At 47.0% G+C, this 19,832-nt stretch overlaps 1 protein-coding gene across 2 annotated transcripts in view; it reads left to right on the top strand.

Annotated features, from left to right (window-relative positions):
- LAMC1 (laminin subunit gamma 1) overlaps nt 1–19,832 on the top strand; it is a 151,077-nt gene that overhangs the window by 76,374 nt on the left and 54,871 nt on the right. The window lies entirely within an intron of this gene.

Below are 19,832 nucleotides of genomic sequence, written 5' to 3'. Positions count from 1 at the left end.
ACTTGGCAGTCCTCTCTATGGAACATGCATGTGCAGCCCCTCCCATGCAGGATATTTCACGCTTTCTCTTTTCAGTTGGTCTCTGTGTATTTTTGTGTGTGTCTAATATAGAGTTTACAAATTGCTATTCCCCTTTTTTTAACATTAGCCTTTTAATGTATAACACATAATTATACCTATTTTGCATTACAATTTTTGATGATTTTATCCATATGAAATCTGTTCTAATATCACATTTACAGACAAAGGCAAAAAACTCCCAACCCTGTAGAGTATCTGTGCAGGAGACCAACCTTTCCTTCCCACTTCCAGAATTAGCCTGCTTAATGCTAAAGGATCTAACAAAGGTGTTCGCCTTTATCCCTGAGAGGTTGGGTAGGGATAGCTAAAGCTAAGATTTTGTCATGGATATTTTTAGTAACGGTCACGGACAGGTCACGGGCAATAAAGAAAAATTCACGGAAGCCCATGACCTGTCCCTGACTTTTATGAAAAATATCCATGATAAAATGGGAAGGGGCTGGGTGGCCGGAGGCCAGCTGGGAGCTGCGGGGTACCCCCACTGCCTATGGCAGCTCGGAGATTGGGGAGCCCACTGCCTCAGGCGGTGGGGGTACCTCGCAGCTCCTTGCCTCTGTGGGAGGCGGTGGGATGCTGCAGCTCCCAGCCATCGGGGCTGAAATCATGGAAACTTTGGAAGTCATGGATTCCGTGACTTCTGTGACTTCCGTGGCAAAATTGTATCCTTAGGAATATCCTCTGAAAGGATGATGATGATGATGCTTACACAAGGTCATGAGATATCTGTAATGGGTTCACCTGGCTACAACTGCACTGCATGCGTTTTTTATAAGATCATGGGACTGGTGGGAAGAAGGAAGATCTAGTATATTAAGGGATAACTGACTTACTCAAATATTTTTAAATAGGAAAATAAAATTGGAGTTACATTTAGAGTTTGAATTGAGGAATGAGGCAGTAAGTCTACATATGCCTTCTGACATTAAACATCACCAAAAAAAGCTAAAGAAGTTAGGGCCTTGCTGTGAACATGAGATGTGAAATGCTATTGGCTCTAAGGAAGTGAATGGATAGGTTTCAGTGAGTGCTATAGCATGAGATGCCGTCAGCTACTTACATGTGAGTTACAGGGTACTAATCTTTTAACCTTTGTAATAGTCTTACAGCTCACAGCTACACGAGTTATTTCAAAGGCTTTTCTTGAGTTCTTAATGGTACTTGGTTTAACTGCAAGTATAATTTGGAGTTAACTGTCAATGTGGGGGATATACTTGCTAACTGGGTATCCTGGGAGATGAAAGAATCTCTGTTGGGCCTGGAAGAGGAAATAAGATTGGAACGACTATTTAGAGGCACCTCATGGTCATTTAAACAAATTGGAGAAAGTTTGTAGGTTCATCTTACAAGGTGCTGCAGATGGGGGTCCATGTAGATACAGATTAAGCCTGCAGGCTTCATGAGCACAGAGAAATGGTTACTCACTGTTAATGTTCCTTTGACCAAACCCTACCTCGAGAATAAAGTGTAAAAAGCCTGTTTGGATTTAACTGTTTTAGAACTGCAAAATTTTAGTGAAGTTTGACTTTGATTCTTCCACATGCTTGTGTGTTTCCAGACCACAGGTGCAGTCTTTTGTCTATGGTAGTCTGAAGAAGAACTTGATAGCTTGTCTCTCTCTCTCACCAACAGAAGTTGGTCTCACCCACCTTGTCTATCTGGGGTAAACTAAAATATTTTGGATACTTCAGTCTTTTGAAGGATATAATTGACCCCTGAGGACTTGTCCAAACTTTCTGAAGTGCTGTATTGTTTTGAATGTTGGTAGTGAGCAGTATTACTGCTCTTCTCACTTGCCCTGCACTTTCTTTGCACTGGTGGCTTTACTCCTTCTAAGGCCTTGGTGCTCCTTGGTGCATGTATGAAATGGCTGGGAACAGCCTTGGATTGCTTTCCCACGTTCTTTTGAAGGTGAGCTTCATGAAAATGAGTTGGGGAAATGAGCATCACTTCAAACACAGTAAGTTTGGGGGAGGCTTTGGTTGTGTTAGTCAATGTGGTTTAAGTTTGAAGGGCATTATTGTCTGGTCTGTTGACTAAGGAATTAGTGAATAAATAGTGTGCTTTCCTTAATGCTCTTTGAAAACTGAAGTGCCCTTTAAAAAGTAAACCTATCCAGTGACCCTCACTGTCTTTCAGAGACTAAGTTCAATTAAAAATTAGTCAAACATCTTTTAGGCACAAGATCGAATCACTATTGACTGTGAAAAGGAAGCAGTCTTTGGTCAGTACAGGGACATGTTTATATGTTAGGTCACTATCGGAGGCCTCTGTGTGTGTGGATGTTGCTGTGCCATGTAAGAGGGGTGCACATTTTTTTTGGCTTTTTACTTTTTTTGTTCACTGACTGACTCTCTGCTACAGTTATCTCTGCAGCTTCTTTGTGAATGTTTTGAGAGCCCAATATAAACTTATTGGTAAGGCCCTTCTTATCTTGCAGTATTGCAGATTGAGCAGTATTAGGTTTCCACTGCAATTTTGACAGCAGGAGCCCTGGCTGCCCTGGGGCTGAGAGCCGGAGTCCCGGCTCTCAGCCTGGGGCAGCCGACAGCGGAAAATTGCAGAAAAATATAATGGACTTGATTACCGCAAATAATGAGGTCCGCTATTACTTTTTTTGTGATTTTTCTTTGGCTGGTCCGCAACCAATTTTTTGACAATCACCCCGCAATTCAAGTAGGGCCTTATTTATTGGACATATTTCCAATGGGTGCCATCCAGTGCAAGGAGCAAAGCCGAGAACTGAGATGTATTTATATCTAGACTTTTTTGGTGCTTTGTATATGTTGAAACTGCTTTTAAAGGTAACCAGCAAAGGGGAAAAAATTAGCTTTGTGCCCTTTTCTTTATGATTTATAAAGGGTGCCTTTAAAGACTTCAAAAAAATTTCGGTATGCTTTTTACACTAGAAATTTAGATCTTTTCTAGGGCCTAGCTTGCACTAAAGAAGGGTTTGCACCAGGACAGCTATACCTGTTCTCTAAACAAAATAAGCTATACCGGCAAAAGGACTTTTTTGCCAGTAAAACTGTGTCTGCAGTAAGGCTTCTTAATGGTATAAAAATGCTGTAAAGGAATTGCTCCCCTAATAAACATTTTCACTATATTGGCAAAAGTTTCTAGTGTAGACCTGGCCTAGGTTAGAAGACTCTGATTGGAGAATCAGTGCAATGGTGACATTACAGGAGCTCAGAGTGAAGGTTAAGTGATTTGAGAGGCAAAAGGATTTTTAGCCAAACTGTTGTCCTTTTTTTAACACCTATTTTACTGCATTGAATAGGATTTTGAATAAAAGAATCACATTTTATCTGATTCTTTTATTATGTTACACCTTAACTCAGCTTCAGTTAAGGTGTAACATTTAGGTCAGCACAGAGGACTAGACTTGATGACTTCTAGAGGTTGCTTCCAGCTGTACATTTCTATGATTCGATGGGTATATATGCTTTGAGATCTTCCAGCAAAGTCAAAGAATACTAAACTTGATATTCCTGAGTCTTTTCTAAGCTAAAAAAAAATCAAGCTCTTAAAAATCTTTCAGGCCTTACATCCATTAAAAGCAAAAATGACAATGCCCGTGCATATAAAAATATATATATATTTTGGAAGCAGAAATCACCTGAAAAGGAGAAATACCGTGTAGTTTACACTGAATTAATTTCCTGTTGCTGTTCTTACTTTTCTAAAAACTAATCCTGTTGAAGAGTTCAGCTAGCTTCATTTAGAAGGAATTCCAGTGTAATCTGGAAGTGTTATACTAGTATATTTAGATCAGCTTTGATTTAGAGGGTCTCACATCCCCATCCGTTTAGAATCTGGTTTATAGGATCATAGAATAGTAGTGTCTGAATGGCAGGGCTTTTCATTGCCCTGGCTGGTGTGAGAAGACCTTAGCTAAAGCTTCCCTATGAGCATTCTTTTCAAGATAGGGTGTTTAATCAATCTGTGGTTAGTGTTATAGTGCTCTGTTGGCTTTAGAGCAGGGGAATGTTTAGTGCTTAGGGATGACATTTTCAAGTCATAAAGCAGATGGGCTATATCTTTAAAATAAAACGCTTTTCCAGATAAGATAACTGTTTGTTATGTTGCTGCAGCTTGTTGGGGCCTCAAATTCTGATGTAAGGCAAAAGAAGTTTAAACACATTCAAGTTGGGATGTTTCAGATGTTCTCTTTTTTTCCAGCAATTTAAACAGAGGGTTGGTTCTCTGAGGCCTGGTCTACACTATGGAGTTAGGTCAAAGTAAGGCAGCTTATATTGACCTAACTCTGTAGGCATCTACACTAAAATGTAGCTCCCCCCTGGGGTAACTTGCCCACTATACCAACTTAATAACTACCTCCACGAGAGGCATAGTGCTTAGGTCGATTGTAGTTAGGTCAACATGGTGTCAGTATAGACACTGTTGCTTACATCAACTGTTGTTGCCTTTCAGAAACCATCCCACAGTGCCCCCACTGACAAGTAAACTGGTGGAAGTGCTCCTGGTGAGGACGCACACTGCCTGCACAAGGAGTGCAGTGTGGACATGCAAAAACGATTTAATTACTGTTGTGGCTATACTTTGATGTACCTTAGGTCAACTTAATTTTGTAGTATATACTTGCTGTGAGAGTTGGGCCATACCTGTAGGAGCATTGATCAGTAAAATGGTTTTCTGTTCGAAAACCTGTCTAGAAATAATGATCAGCTTCAAGTCGTTGGCAAATTAGACCAGAGTCTCTATTTTCCCTAAGTCTCTTGACGCTTCCAAAATAGTATTGAATTTGCTCGCTGAAATCCTCTTTTGATTAAGAAGCATCCAAGAAATTATTCACTTTTTTTAAGACTACCTTGATTCCCATTTGTTTATCCAGGAAGGAGGCTGTTACAATCAGTACAATAGCCCTTGTTTGTTTTGATATTAAATTGTTTATTTTACAATGGATTTAGAAGCTCTCATGAAGAAATGGTGGAGGTTTTGCAGTTAACTAGGAAGACATGGCCATCAGTTTTGTTTTTGCCAAACAAGAGGTAGTTGTGGTTTTGATATTGGGTAGAAAATGCTTTTTTCTTTTTTCCTCTTGGCAGAATCAGAGATGACATTTAATTTCAGAGAACAAAACTTTGAATTCCTTAGTCGCCACCCTAGCCCACCATGACTGCGATTACCTTAGGTTTTATACTGCCACCCATCACCATTGAGCACCGTCCATGTAAGATGAATCGCAAAGTCCCTTGTGCACTTCATGGAGTCTTTTCTTTCTTTTCAGGGTAAAAACACTGCTTAGAGTAGGAGTTTTGGTTTTGTAGACAATGTTTTTATTTTTTTTAAAGTGGGTTTTCAGAGATTTTTTTGGGTTGCGGTTTTTGAGTAGGTGGTGGTGTCAGTGTTGTCGTTCTTATGGTTGAAAGCCCCTTTTGAAGAGGAAGGCTTTGCAGCGTCCCCTGAAGATGGTCAGACTCTAGATTCGCCTGATCTCCTTTAAGTTTGTTCCATAGCTGAATCCCCTTGACCAAGGGTACTTTTCCAGCTGCTTTTGTGTGCTTCATTCTGCATTGTCCCAAAGTGCCACAGCTGTATATTGGTGGTTTCTTGATTAAAATTTGGTCTTTGAGCACCAGCTACATTAATCAGTTAATTGCTTTTGAATTGGTATCAGAAGCTGACTGCATGGGCCTAATGTAAGCAAGCTTACACCTTGGAGAAGGCAGGCAGTTGCATTCTGTACCCACTGGATCCTGTGTCATCTTCACATTCAGCTTCAGAGACAGTGACTTACAGTAATCCAGCCAGGAAGTGACGAATTCCTAGCAACTGGTGGTGAAAGAAGGTGTTTTTAGAATATGATGTCACTTGGTCACCCAAGCTTAACAAGGAGTTAAACAGAACCCCAAAGCATCACACCATTTTGATGAGTGGTGACCATACACCTTTACTGGAAGGTGGAGGAAAAGTCTCTGTTTTTTCAGTGTTGCTTCTTTCTGACTGTCATCACTTTGGTCTTGCCTGGGTTTACCTTCATCCAGGAGCTGATTTCTTCTCGATAGAGGTTGCATCAGTTGAGAATGAGGTGTATAGCTGAATAGTACTAGCGTACCATTGGCAGCTGAGCCTGTGGCATCTCACTGCCTCTCCCAGTAGTCTCATGTAGCTATTGAAAAGAGAGGTAGCATGGACCCTGTGGGACCCTGCAGGTGAGTGCTTTCATAAAAGAGTAATTATCCATCACCACTCTGAGTTCTGCTGGAGAGGAATGATTTTAGCCACTCGAATGCTGAGACATCTACTCCTGCCATGTTGTGCAGGAATATTAGCAGTACCTTGTGGTCCACTGGTGATGTAGAGAGGTCCAAGAGTATCAATATGAAGATTCTGCCTGTCTCTCTAGCCATCAGGTCATCTTTTAGTACCACTAAAAAGTCTCCGTGCTGTGTCCTAGTCCAGAGGTTCTCAATCTTTTTCTTTGAGCCCCCCCGCAACATGCTATAAAAACTCCATAGCCCACCTGTGCCACAATAAGTGGTTTTCTGCATATAAAAGCCATGGCTGGCGTTAGGGGGTAGCAAGCAGTGCAGTTGCTTGGAGGCCCCATGCCACAGGTGCCCCCACAAAGCTACATTGTTCAGCCTTCAGCCCCAGGTGGCGGGGCTCAGGGACCTGGGCTTCAGCCCCATACAGTGGGATTTTGACTTTTTGCCCTGGGCCCCAGCAAGTCTAATGCTGACCCTGCTTGGAGGCCCCCCTGAAACCTGCTCGAGGCCCCCTGGTTGAGAACTGCCTATGGTACATCCAGCAGTAATGAAGTACATTAGCTTGATATTTCTGCTAAAATGATCAGCTGTGAAATAGTTAATGTTGACATTTTAAATTGTTATATTTAGTTTTCAGAGTTAACCAATTTTGATGAATGGGGAGCAGTTCACACCTCTCAAAGCCATTATTTCAAGCTGTCTGCAGGCTCAAGAAATCATAAATGGTTTACATCTGATTCACACTGCAGTTTATTCTGGCAATCTTAAGGGACTTTTCTTTGATGAAAGCTTAGATTCTAGACCAGCAGTTCCCAAACATTATTCCTTCATGTACACCTTCTGAAATTGTTGTGAAGTGAATGGGTGGAACATCAAGCTTATGTACACCATTTGGAACTATGGTCTAGACCAGGGGTCTCAAACTCAAATGACCCCGAGGGCCGCATGAGGACTAGTGCATTGGCCCGAGGGCCGCATCACTGACACGCCCCCTTGCTGCCCCTGGCCCCACCCCCAATCCACCCCTTCCATGAGGCCCCGCCCCTGCCCTGTCTCTTCTCCACCTCCTCCCCTAAGCGCGCGCAGTTTTAATAAATATATACACTCAGTAATGCACCTCACTCAAAGGACAAAACACGCACTTAGATTTACTGCCTAAGGCTCTGGGAGGGAGTTTGGGTGGGGGAGGGGGTCTGGATGCAGGCTCTGTGCTCGATGCAGGCTCCAGGCTGCGGCAGGGGGTGGGGGTGCAGGCTTTGGGACGGAGTTTGGGGATAGGAGGGAGTGCAGGGGTGAGGGCTGTGGGGCTGAGGGCGAGGGGTACATGATGCAGGAGGGGGCTCAGGGCTAGGGAAGAGGGTTGGGCTGTGGGGTGAGGGCTGTGGATGAGGGGTTCATAATGCGAGGGGGCTCAGGGCTAGGGAAGAGGGTTGGGCTGTGGGGTGAGGGCTGTGGATGAGGGGTTCATGATGCGAGGGGGCTCAGGGCTAGGGAAGAGGGTTGGGCTGTGGGGTGAGGGCTGTGGATGAGGGGTTCATGATGTGGGGGCGCTCAGGGCTGGGGCAGAGGATTAGGGTGCGGGAGGATGAGGGGTTCATGATGTGGGGGCGCTCAGGGCTGGGGCAGAGGATTAGGGTGCAGGGGGATGAAGGGTTCATGATGTGGGGGTGCTCAGGGCTGGGGCTGAGGATTAGGGTGCGGGGGGAATGAGGGCTCTGGCTGGGGCTGAGGGTTTGGGGTTGGAGAGGCTCAGGGTAAGGGAAGCCTGCCTTGCCAGTACTGGCGGAGGGCAGGCACTAGGACCCTGCACCCTAATCCTCAGCCCCAGCCAGAGCCCTCATCCCCCCACACCCTAATCCTCTGCCCCAGCCCTGAGCGCCCCCACATCATGAACCCCTCATCCCCCCACACCCTAATCCTCTGCCCCAGCCCTGAGCGCCCCCACATCATGAACCCCTCATCCCCCCACACCCTAATCCTCTGCCCCAGCCTTGAGCGCCCCCACATCATGAACCCCTCATCCCCCCGCACCCTAATCCTCTGCCCCAGCCCTGAGCGCCCCCACATCATGAACCCCTCATCCCCCCGCACCCTAATCCTCTGCCCCAGCCCTGAGCGCTTCCCTTCCCCCCCCCAGCCCGGCCCCGGCGGGTCCCGCTTCCCTTCCCCCGGCGGGTCCTGCTTTCCCCCCCCCCTTACCCGAGCGCGTCTCCGGCGGTCCCGCTCAGAGCCGCGTGGTGAGGGGGCGGGGCTGGGAGCTCCACGCCGAGCGCAGCGCTCAGCCCAGAGCTCCCAGCCCCGCCCCCTCCCCACGCGGCTCGGATCGGGGCGGGGCTCAGGCGCTTGGACGGAGACTCGGCGCTCTATGCGCCGAGGCTCCAGGAGAGGGGCGGAGGCGGGAGCCTCCGCTTTTCTCTTGGGGGCCCCTGCGGAGCTCCCCTGGGGAGCTCCGCGGGCCGCAGGGAAGAGCTCCGCGGGCCGCATGCGGCCCGCGGGCCGCATGTTTGAGACCCCTGGTCTAGACTATTGTGTGGCACTTTACATGGGTATAGAATTGTAATTTACACAGGGCCCTATAAATATGTTACAATTACCAGTTTCCCTAATACAATATTATCTGGGCTGTGACTGTCAAGAGAGCTATTATATTTATTATATAACAGTATAGAGTACAGTAGAAAACTGTCATACATGGGTTGGATTTTTGTGGAAAATGTGAAAAGTGCAAATTCATAACCTAGTTTTAGAGTAGAGAACAACAACACTATAAACAAGGGTCCGAAATACCACCCACCAACTTCATATGCTGATGTAGACATTAAATAAATGATTCTTACAGCACTGAATGTGTGGTGGATGAGGAAGTACTAGTCGTATAATCTCATCCATGCCTCTCTATTTTCTACAGTAGGCTCTCACACTAACCACTTAGCATCTTAAAGGGCTGTCCCAGGTGCAGGATGTCTGTGTGCACAGCTCAGAAAACTGAATTATTACTCTGTAAGTAATACCTTGGATTTTTTTGTAGTCTGTCCTCTGTGAAAAATATCTTCTGATTAAAAGTAATTTAGACTTCTTGTAAATGTAACAGGAGCGAAGCAATCTCACAGTCTGGTGTGGTCTAGCATGTGAGAGTACGCACATCCCAGGATGTTATTTAGAGAGTGGTCTGGTTTGTTTCTAACCTTTGAAATCCTGTCTAAAGAGGTGTGTGTTGCAAGAGTGGCCACGAGGGGTCCAGTGCTACAGTGACATCACTAGAAATGTTCTGTAAAATAATCCTAGTGACTGGCAAACTACTCTCTGCGAAGTGAGTGGGTTGTATTTTGTGTTGTCTGGAGTTCATTCAGTAAGTGTTTTTGCAGCTGTTCCTATTCCATGCTTTTTTATTAAAACCGAGAGCTAGGTTTTTAAATACCCAGAGCACTACCCACTAGGAATAAGTATTCAGATGGTAGGAGCTCTAGCAGCTTTTCTTGGAGAGCTTTGGAAGAAACTGCATGGCCACTCCTTTACAATTCATTTGCCACATATGATTCTGAAACATTAGGGGCCTCATCCTCCTTTGATATACATAGTTCACGTTAGTATAACTGGGATCTACTCATGGGTATCTAGATGAGAGAATATTTTAGTGTCTCATTCTGCCAAGTGGCCCTTTATCCCAATAATTTGCTATTAGGAAAATACAGCACAGGAGATGCCAACGGTAAGGACCTTCTAAGTGATAGCCACTGGCACTAGATGATTATTGTGGGCAGTAGGGTATGATTAGCAGGAAATTTATTTGATGCATCACTGGCATTCCAGGTATGAGGTCTCATTTTAAAAATGGCTACAGCTGTTGCCCCTTCAAAATATTTTTAATAAAGGTAGATTCCAGTCTGTGAATCTAATTTTCAGCACAAAACCATAACAAAGGGCTATTTAAGGATAGACCGTAGTCTCTATTCCTAGGCAGGCAGGGAGTCTCTAGCCTGAAAGGAAAAGGCTGTGTTCTACAGTCCCTTCCCTGGCTTAGGTTTGTTACAGGTGTAATTAGATGTGCTTTCGAGCATGAAGTAAAGCTCCATTCCATTCTTTCTCTAACTTAAAAGAAAACAAAGAGGACTTAATTAAATAAACAAAACAAAAAGGTTGTTTGCAGCTGGAGGCATTGGGAAGCCTGGAATTAGAGTTCCCTTTGAAGTACCAGTAGGTATAATTCTATATCATTTTCCTGATCGGTATGATTCCAAGATAATCCAGGGGGAGTGTTTTGAGCATGGGAGAGTATGGATATTGTACTTGTTTGTGACTTGTCACTTTCCTTTGGTAACTTACCTCTCAATTCTTACCAATGCATAAGGCATCTGATAACTATATTTGCACCTTTCTTTTTTTTTTGTTCTGTCCATCTGCATGCCTACCCTCTCTAAATATGTACTTATTTATGTTGCTTTACTTTTATACACTTGCGCAGCTTTCATGAATGCTTTCAGTATGCGTGTTTTGTTTTTCTGCATAAATAGTAGGGCCCCATACTCAATAATTGTGATAACTGAACGAGAGTCAAAGTGACAGATGCTGAAAGGTGTTCACTGTGAGTTCAGAGCTTAAGTGAAACTTTCTTTTGCCGCCATAAGAACTGAGCAAGGCTTTGAAAGAAACTTCATTTCTGATTGATTCAAGGCTGCTTTTGGAAATGGATTTTTGTGTACCTTATTAAGTACTCCTACTCCAACAGTAGCTTTGTGAAGCCTGTCTGTTTCCCCAGGCCCTCCCCCAGGGAGTGGTTAAAGGGAATAAGACTTTATTGGTGGTGGATTGAGGGTGATGGTCTATGTGGGTGTTGTTCAAATGTTGGGGAGGGGGCGTGTATGTGAGAAGCGATGTATAAACACTTAAAATGTATAAAGAGAAGAGTGCGTTTTGATAAATTGAAAGAACGATATAATAAAACATTTAGCTGTAGAGCCTTTAGCTCTACAGTACAACTCCATATGTTAAAGATAGTGAGGATATAGGTTGTGCTTCTGTAAATCTGTAGCAGGAAACTGGGCAGTTAACCTCTCTGTACTGTCTTCCCCAATTGTAAAATGGTTATAATACTGTAGCTTTGCCATATTCCATTTGTCCCAAGTGAATATCAAGAGCCACTAGAATTATTCAAGAGCTGGAAAAAATGCCTTACAGTAATAGACTTAAAGAGCTCAAAGATTGAGAGGTGAGATCTTCTGGAATACAACTTTGAGAATGTTTTTCATCCTGGTTTTTATTGTCCGATTTTAATCTCTCTTAAAAAGATGTTTTAATCTAACTTGGTTTGACACAGTTTAGTAAATCATTTAAAAATCATTCCAGTGCTGATGCTTAGAGCTGTGGAGAACTTTTTTCTGGTTGTGGTGGTATGCATTTACAGATGCTCTCAGGAGCAAGGAATCTGTATGTGAGGTGTGTTTATAGGAGGGTTGCTCTGGCCCCAGGGATGAGATGAGTGTGAAGACATTGGCACCATATTTCATAATTCCATTAATAGCTTTATAATGAAATTCCTGTGGTATGGTGCCAGTCAATTTTGGTCCTTCGTGGGGGTGTAGTGATATCATTTTCTTTGCTCTAGATACTACTGAGTGATATCTCTGCCTCAAGATAAGAGTCTTCCAATCAGTAAAATTAAAACTCGCCTATATGCTACCAGGTTACCTCAGGCATGTTTAAATGTGGAACTGGCTTTAAATGTTACTTGTAAGGGGATAATGCTTTTTTTTAAAATAAGAAACTAGTGGTGGTCCCTCTGCGGAATGCCAGTAATGAAAGAGGTACATCTTTGTTTCATTGTCCTACAGTGCACTCAACCATGATCTTCTAATTCCGCAGAGATTAAAGCGAAGAGCATATTCCTCTTTAATTTACAGAATGGTATCATTTTTCAAGGGTAACCCGTCCACTCTTTTTAGGATTAAGGAGCCACTTTGAAAAGAGGCTCACCTCTGTTTCTCTTGATGTGCATTTATATGTGGCACCAATAAGTGGAGGAGCAGTTGGTTCATTGTATGGCCACCTGCTGTTTCAGCTGGGTGACTGCACCAAGCTTGACCCACACCTGTTGATCCTGGTATGGTGGAGGGGTGCAATTTGACAACCTGGATATGTGATGGGAATAGTGAACCTTCTAAAAGTGGAACTTGGATTCCTGATCTGCTGTAATCTAGGTACATGTACCACTGTGTAACGAGAAATTCATTTAAAGTAAGTATTTGCCCTTTGGATTGAGGAGGGACTTTAGGGTTTTCTGTGCGAAATAGTATTTATCTGGCTAATTCCTGGCTGTCTAGGCTCTAGTGAATAAACATAGGTAGCTTTGGAGGCATTTCACTCTAGATGCAGGATGTTTATGTCCAAGCTGTACAAATAATAATGGAAGGGAGGGCTGGCTTCCCTTATTTTTCTGTATTAGCCATCACTTTCTGGCTTTTAAATTTTGTGCCTGCGCACGCGGGTGCAAGGTATGTGGCTCTTCTCTGACTGCCTGAGATGGGGCAAGTGTAAACTTCTTCAGCACTGAGCTGCCTTCAGCCTGTGCACTGGAAATGAGCATTTTTTGTTGGAAGTAGGGCTGCAATAGGCAGCCATAATGACTTATCAATGTTGGATCATCATGCAATAATGCGCTACTCAGCCCTCTGCTGTCCTGAGCCGCCTACGTGCACAAGTGAATGGTGCCTTTGTTCTGGGTTGTTTGGAAGAATGCATGAGCTAATAGGGCTGGTGGGAATTCAGTTTAGTTCCACTGTGTTAAAGGCCATGCTAATTCACAGCATCCTAAACTTTCCTTCCTTCCTTCTCTATTTAAGAGCAGAACGCTTAGAAAATTCAACCTGTTATGTTACATGGGCATTCTTTCTTAAAACTCCATATGCCAATTATCTCTAATGGAGTGTTGTCTGGTGACCTCTTCAGACATTGTCCATCGCTAGCCTCCTCTTTGCTCTCTGCAAACAGTTGCATTTCTAAGCCCTTTGGGCAGGCGCTGGAAGTTCTTAATCCTTAATAATTAAAGTGAAGTCATAACTGTGTTTCATAATGGATATATTTTCCCTTAAATGCTCCTCTATTGAAAGCCTCCACTCAGAATTGGAGTGGAGGCTTTCAATGAAGGAACTGCTGCTCGTAATAGTTGAGATTTTTTTTTTCTGTCCTTCCATACTCAAAGTGTTGTAAGTATGGTGCCAGTGTGCAGCCAGATGAATAACAGTGGATTATATTGCAGACTGTGGTCCATTAAAACCCATTTTATTGAGACAGGACATGTTGGCCAGCACATTATTTTTTCTCTGTTCATTTTGGAAAGTGAGGTGAGCGCTTTAACTGCCACCTGGCCCCTCATTAAAGGTTGGTAGAAAGTGCCCTTGATTCGGCATCCTATCTGAAGAACGTCAGTCTCATGGCCCATCTCCTGCTATTTGAGGCCTGTTGTGAATTGTGAACTTACAACCTTTTTGGCTTATAGACCCTTGTCTTATGCTGTGCAGTGCATCCCCCTTTATGTTCCAGGGAATGGAATCACCCACTCTTCTCTCAAAATACCGTATTGTTCCGAGTATAGGCCGCTCCTGATTATAAGCCGCACACTTAAAGTTTGGTGCTATTTTAAAAAAATTAAATTTTTAACTCTTTTTAACTTAAAGAAAATATACACATTAGTAGAACAGTAAAACAGTATTTTATTTAATGAATAGGAAGACATGTACCAGTATTTTTAACACTTTTGGTAGTCCTGCTTTTGACGGCATATGTTATATACTCAGAAATATTGAAAACTATTTTGTAGTTATACTGTAAATAAAGAAGGGAAAGGAATGGACAACAAGGAGACTGATGGGAACAGTTCTCACCCTCTCCCCTGCACAACAATCAACAACATTAGCAAATGTTCTTAGGGTTAGGAATCATGCCCCCCCCCCCGAACTCCTGCCCCATCCAACCCCCCGCGTTCCTTGACACCTCCCCCCACCCCAGGGACCCCTGCCCCATCCAACCACCCCTTCTCTCTGTCCCCTGACAGCCCCTGGAACCCTTGCCCCTGACTGCCTCCCACCGCCCCATCCATCCCCTGATCCTTTCTAACTGCCCCACCAGGACCCTTGCCCCTATTCAATCCCCCTGTTCCCTGCCCTCTGACCCCCCCAACTCCTATCCACCCCCCACCCCGAACCTCCCTGCCTTCTCTCCAACACCCCCTCCCTGCCCCCTTACTGCGCTGCCTGGATGTGGCTGGCGGCACTACAGTCCGGCCGCGGCTGGAGCCAGGAGCCCCGGGATGCTGGGCCGGGGCAGGAGTCACGCGTCCGGAGCCCGGAGCTGGAGGATGTGGCAGGAGCCGGACGGCCAGAGCCAGGTAGCTGGCCGGCCAGAGTAGGGCGGCCGGGAAGCGATGCGGGGCCGGGGCCGGAGCCGGGCGGCGGGGGACGCGGGGACGGGCGATGCGGCGGGGGACGCGGGGACGGGGACGGCGGCGGGGGACGCGCGGCCGGGCGGGGGACGCGCGGCCGGGCGGGGGACGCCCAGAGAATTCCGGGGGCCCGGGGTCTTCGCCGGGGGGGGCCTTTCCGTTCCGGGACCTGCCGCCGAAGTGTCCCGAAGACCCACCGCGGGGCGCCCCCCGTTGCCGAATTACCGCCGAAGCGGGACCCGCTGCCGAAGTGCAGCCCGGTCTTTGGCGGTAATTCGGCGGCAGGAGGCCCTGCCGCGGGTCTTCGGGGCACTTCGGCGGCGGGTCCCAGAACGGAAGGGCCCCCCGCCACCGAATTACCGCCGAAGACCGGGCTGCACTTCGGCAGCGGGTCCCGCTTCGGCGGTAACTCGCCAGTGGGGGGTCCTTCCGCCCCGGTGCGGAAGGACCCCCCCCCCCCGCAGACAAAGACCAGAAGCAGAAGAAGCTCCTGCGCCCGGCCCCGCAAGAGTTTTCCGGGCCCCCCAAAGCGAGTGAAGGACCCCGCTCCGAGGGCCCCGAAAAACTCTCGTGGGGCCCCCTGCTGGGCCCGGGGGCAAATTGCCCCACTTGCCCCCCCCTCCCCCCCATCTGGGCGGCCCTGAGGCTGGGGCCGGCAGAGGCGGGTACATGGGGCTGGGGCCGGGAGGCGGGTACGCGGAGGCGGGTACGCGGGGCTGGGGCCGGGTGGCGGAGGGGCCGGGGCCGGAGCCGGGCGGCGCGAGGCCAGGGCCGGCGGAGGCGGGTACGCGGGGCCGGGCGGCGGGGGAGGCGGGGACGCGGCTCGGGCAGCCCAGAGCCCTCAGTCCCGGCCGCAGCTGGGATTTAAAGGGCTCTGGGCTCCCTGCCAGCGGGCAGCCCAGAGCCCTCTGAGTCCCGGCCGCAGCTGGGATTTAAAAGGCTCTGGGCTCCCCGCGGCTGCCGGCAGCCCAGAGACCTCTGATTCCCAGCCGCAGCTGGGATTTAAAAGGCTCTGGGCTCCCCGCGGCTGCCGGCAGCCCAGAGCCCTCTGATTCCCAGCCGCGGCTGGGATTTAAAGGGCTCTGGGCTCCCGCCGCGGCTATTGTCCCGATTGTAAGCCACACCCCTAGTTTAAACACTCACATTAGGGGAAAAAAGTGCGGCCTATACTCGGGACAATACGGTACTGTGTACCCACCAGTGGTTTGGTCATCCAAATGAAGAGAAACATCCTAGTGCTTGCCAATAGAAGGCTGAACATGTTGCACAAGTTGAGAATTTGCAGGGGTTAACCAATTTGGAGTACAGCTCCCCCTCTTCTCAGTATATACAGTACTGATCTTTCTACTCGCTTGCCTGTGTGGCTTACGGGCAGGGATGCAGCCATAACCCTGGAGTTCCAGTATCTAAACTGCTCTTGTCTTTCCTATTGGCAGTATGAGAGCTTAAGACACTACCCTCCCGTTCCTCTCACTGTCTATTCTAGCTAGCAGTCTTGTGACTGATTGTTCAACTTTATGCTATAGCTATCTTTGTCAGAGTGATGGATGTTGACATTTGGACCAAGGCTTGAGGAAGGGTGGTAGGATAGTTCTCTGCAGCCTGACTGTATTTCTGACTGGCTGGGAGGTGGACAGGGCTGGAAGTGGAGATGGATGAAGGCTGACAAGATATAAGGAGCGATGGGTGAGCAAGTTAAGAACAGGGAGAGAAGAGCAGAATTGAGGGACAAGAAAGAGCAAAGAGAAAGGGGGTAGTGGGAGGGAGAGAGATGAGCACAAATATGAGGAATGGAGAAGCTGCTTTTGTATGTGTGTTTTGTAGGGCAGAGGGAGTCAGAGGGAAAGAGGGAGCGATGCTAACATTAATTCACCTTACTTGGTGGTGTCCCGAAATAAAATTAACTGGAGAAGTAGACGCTCTCTGATTTGGTTTTTTTATCCTCTGTATTGAACCAGAACTTGGATGTCCAGTTGAGAATTGAGCATATCTATACGTCTGTTAGTCTATAAGGTGCCACAGGATTCTTTGCTGCTTTTACAGATCCAGACTAACACGGCTACGCCTCTGATACATATCTATATGAAAACTGAAATGCAGACACATTTCCAAGGCAAATATTGTATCCACTAGCCTGCAGAACAGAGTCCAGGGTCAGTTTAAAAACAGACGTTACTTTCACAAGCAGTGCGCCAAGCCCCAGAATGCTGCATGCTTTAATCATTAGTGCCAGAGTTGATGTTGACACTTTAAAGTCAAACCAAATGTTGACAATTTACACCCTGTTGGACTGAATGGCAGATCACACTTCTTTTAATCAAAATGCTACTTCCCCTGCACAATGCCTGAGTCTTTGCACAGTGAATCTGAGGTGCTGAAGTTGGAAAAGGGATACTCCAGCATCAACAAGCACCATGGCGTACAGTAGCTGCTCTATAGCTTGTATTGCAGCAGCTGGTGCCCCTGTGTGCATCTGAAATGATAGCATTTGGGTTATCAGATCTGCTGGTTTATCTCCCTGCTTCTCCCCAGGCTATTGTGCCCATGCCACAAGACTTCAGACTTCTTCATTTCTCCCAAGGAGAGGCATAACAGCATGCTGAGGAGATGGCATACCTCAGTGTGTCTTCATCATGGTCTCCCCTTCCTCTTCCCCTGAACAGTGGAATTGCCATGGTTCCACTGCTTTTGGTCTTCCTTCTATACAGCTGGTTCTAGAAAAGAGTAGCATTTGGCTCTTCCAAGTCATGACAGACTTGGACAACGCTGCATCAGATCCCATTTCAAAGGTTATCTTTGCCACCCATAGAGACAGTAATCTCAATTATTATGTAAGTCAAAGTTTGCATTCGGCAGAAAGCAGTGGGACTACCAGACTGGTGTGGCTGAATGTTGCATGCAACTCAACCCTACTCATGTTGTATGGTCAGTAGATCACAGAGACAATGAAGAGATGCGTCTCTTCCTTCAGATCTGAATCGTGAGTGGGGGATATGTGTATGTCAGTAACATCCTGAAGAAAACAAGTCTGACTTGTTCAATTTTGAATTGTTTCCTGCCTCCCTTATTCCAATTTTTGCTAAACCTGCCTTTTAAAAAAGGCCCCTTGTCCTTTGAGTAAACTCAACTAAACTAATAATAGGAGCAGGCTCCCTCCTTCCCTTCTCTCCCTCTTCCTCCTGCCCAAGCCAAGTAGACAGTGAATCATTATAATGGGTGTTACTCTCTCCCAGTACTGGCAGATGACTGGCTTGACACTTCGAATAGACTGGTATCTTTTAGTTCTGATCTTGGAGCTTTGCCTTTCTGAATCAATACCAGCTCTAATACCTTTTTGGTCCCCCTCACCCCCCCCCCCCCCAAACACAAACCTATTGCTGTTCTAGGCTACGTCTACACCAGTGGTTCTCAACCAGGGATACACATACCCATGGGGGTATACAGAGGTCTTCCAGGGGGTACGTCAGCTCATCTAGATCCAGTGTTTCTCAACCTGGGGAATGCAAGCAAGTGCCAGGCTGGTGTTTGTAGATGGCAAGCAGAGCAATTGCCTGGGGCCGCACACCACAGGGGCCCCATGAAGCTGTTACATATGCTTCAGCCCCGGGAGGCAGGGCTTGGGCTTGAGCTTGAGCTTGAGCTCTGGGCAGCGGGGCTCAGGTTTCAGACTCCTGAAATGGATACTGTAATCTGGAAAGGTTGAGAACCACTGGTCTACGTTACAGATTTCTGCCAGTCCAGCTACATCTGTCAGTGGCCCCACAAAGTCGCGGGACCTCCTGGTCAACCTCCTCCTCGCCCTGGCTAAAAAGGCCATCCACGCGACCAGGGAGAGGAGGTTGGCCGACGGAGACTCCTGCGACTGTGGGGCTTGTTTCCGGTCCCTCGTCCGCTCACGTCTCCGGGCGGAGTTCCTCTGGGCGGCGTCCGCTGGCTCCCTTGACGCCTTCGAGGAGCAGTGGGCGCTGTCCGGGGTTCTCTGCTCGGTGTCCCCATCAGGCTCCCTCCTTATGACCCTTTGACCTCACTCCTGTCCCTGTTCTTTTATTAGTTATCCCCCGCACTTAGTGGGTTTCCGTGGCCCTGTGGATCCTCCCCTTAGGCTGGGGGGGGGATCCGTTAGCATGGGGCGGGCTTCTGCCCGCCCCCTCTCCCGGATAACCCAATAGTACATCTGTCAGTGGTGTGAAGAGGTGTGATTCCTGAACAACGTAACTGGGCCAGCAGCAGCCCCTAGTATAGACACAATTATACCTGCAATGCTGCACTTTTACCAGTATAGCTTCAGAGGGGTAGCCGTGTTAGTCTGGTTCTGTAGAAGCAGCAAAGAATCCTGTGGCACCTTATAGACTAACAGACATTTTGCAGCATGAGCTTTCGTGGGTGAATACCCACTTCTTCGGATGCAAGCAGTGGAAATTTCCAGGGGCAGGTGTGTATATATAAGCAAGCTAGAGATAACGAGGTTAGATCAATCAGGGAGGATGAGGCCCTGTTCCAGCAGCTGAGGTGTGAAAACCAAGGGAGGAGAAACTGGTTCTGTAATTGGCAAGCCATTCACAGTCTTTGTTTAGTCCTAAGCTGATGGTGTTAAATTTGCAGATGACCTGGAGCTCAGCAGTTTCTCTTTGAAGTCTGGTCCTAAAGTTTTTTTGCTGTAGGATGGCCACCTTAAAATCTGCTATTGTGTGGCCAGGGAGGTTGAAGTGTTCTCCTACAGGTTTTTGTATATTGCCATTCCTAATGTCTGATTTGTGTCCATTTATCCTTTTCCTTAAAGACTGTCCAGTTTGGCCGATGTACATAGCAGAGGGGCATTGCTGGCATATGATGGCATATATTACATTGGTGGACGCGCAGGTGAATGAACCGGTGATGGTGTGGCTGATCTGGTTAGGTCCTGTGATGGTGTTGCTGGTGTAGATATGTGGGCAGAGTTGGCATCGAGGTTTGTTGCATGGATTGGTTCCTGAGCTAGAGTTACTATGGTGCGGTGTGCAGTTGTTGGTGAGAATATGCTTCAGGTTGGCAGGTTGTCTGTGGGCGAGGACTGGCCTGCCACCCAAGGCCTGTGAAAGTGTGGGATC

Source organism: Mauremys mutica, chromosome 8 (genome assembly GCF_020497125.1).
Source record: "Mauremys mutica isolate MM-2020 ecotype Southern chromosome 8, ASM2049712v1, whole genome shotgun sequence".
Classification (NCBI taxonomy): Eukaryota; Metazoa; Chordata; order Testudines; family Geoemydidae; genus Mauremys; species Mauremys mutica.
The sequence above is the reverse complement of the archived record's forward strand: the minus strand, read 5'-3'. Positions and strand labels throughout refer to the sequence as shown.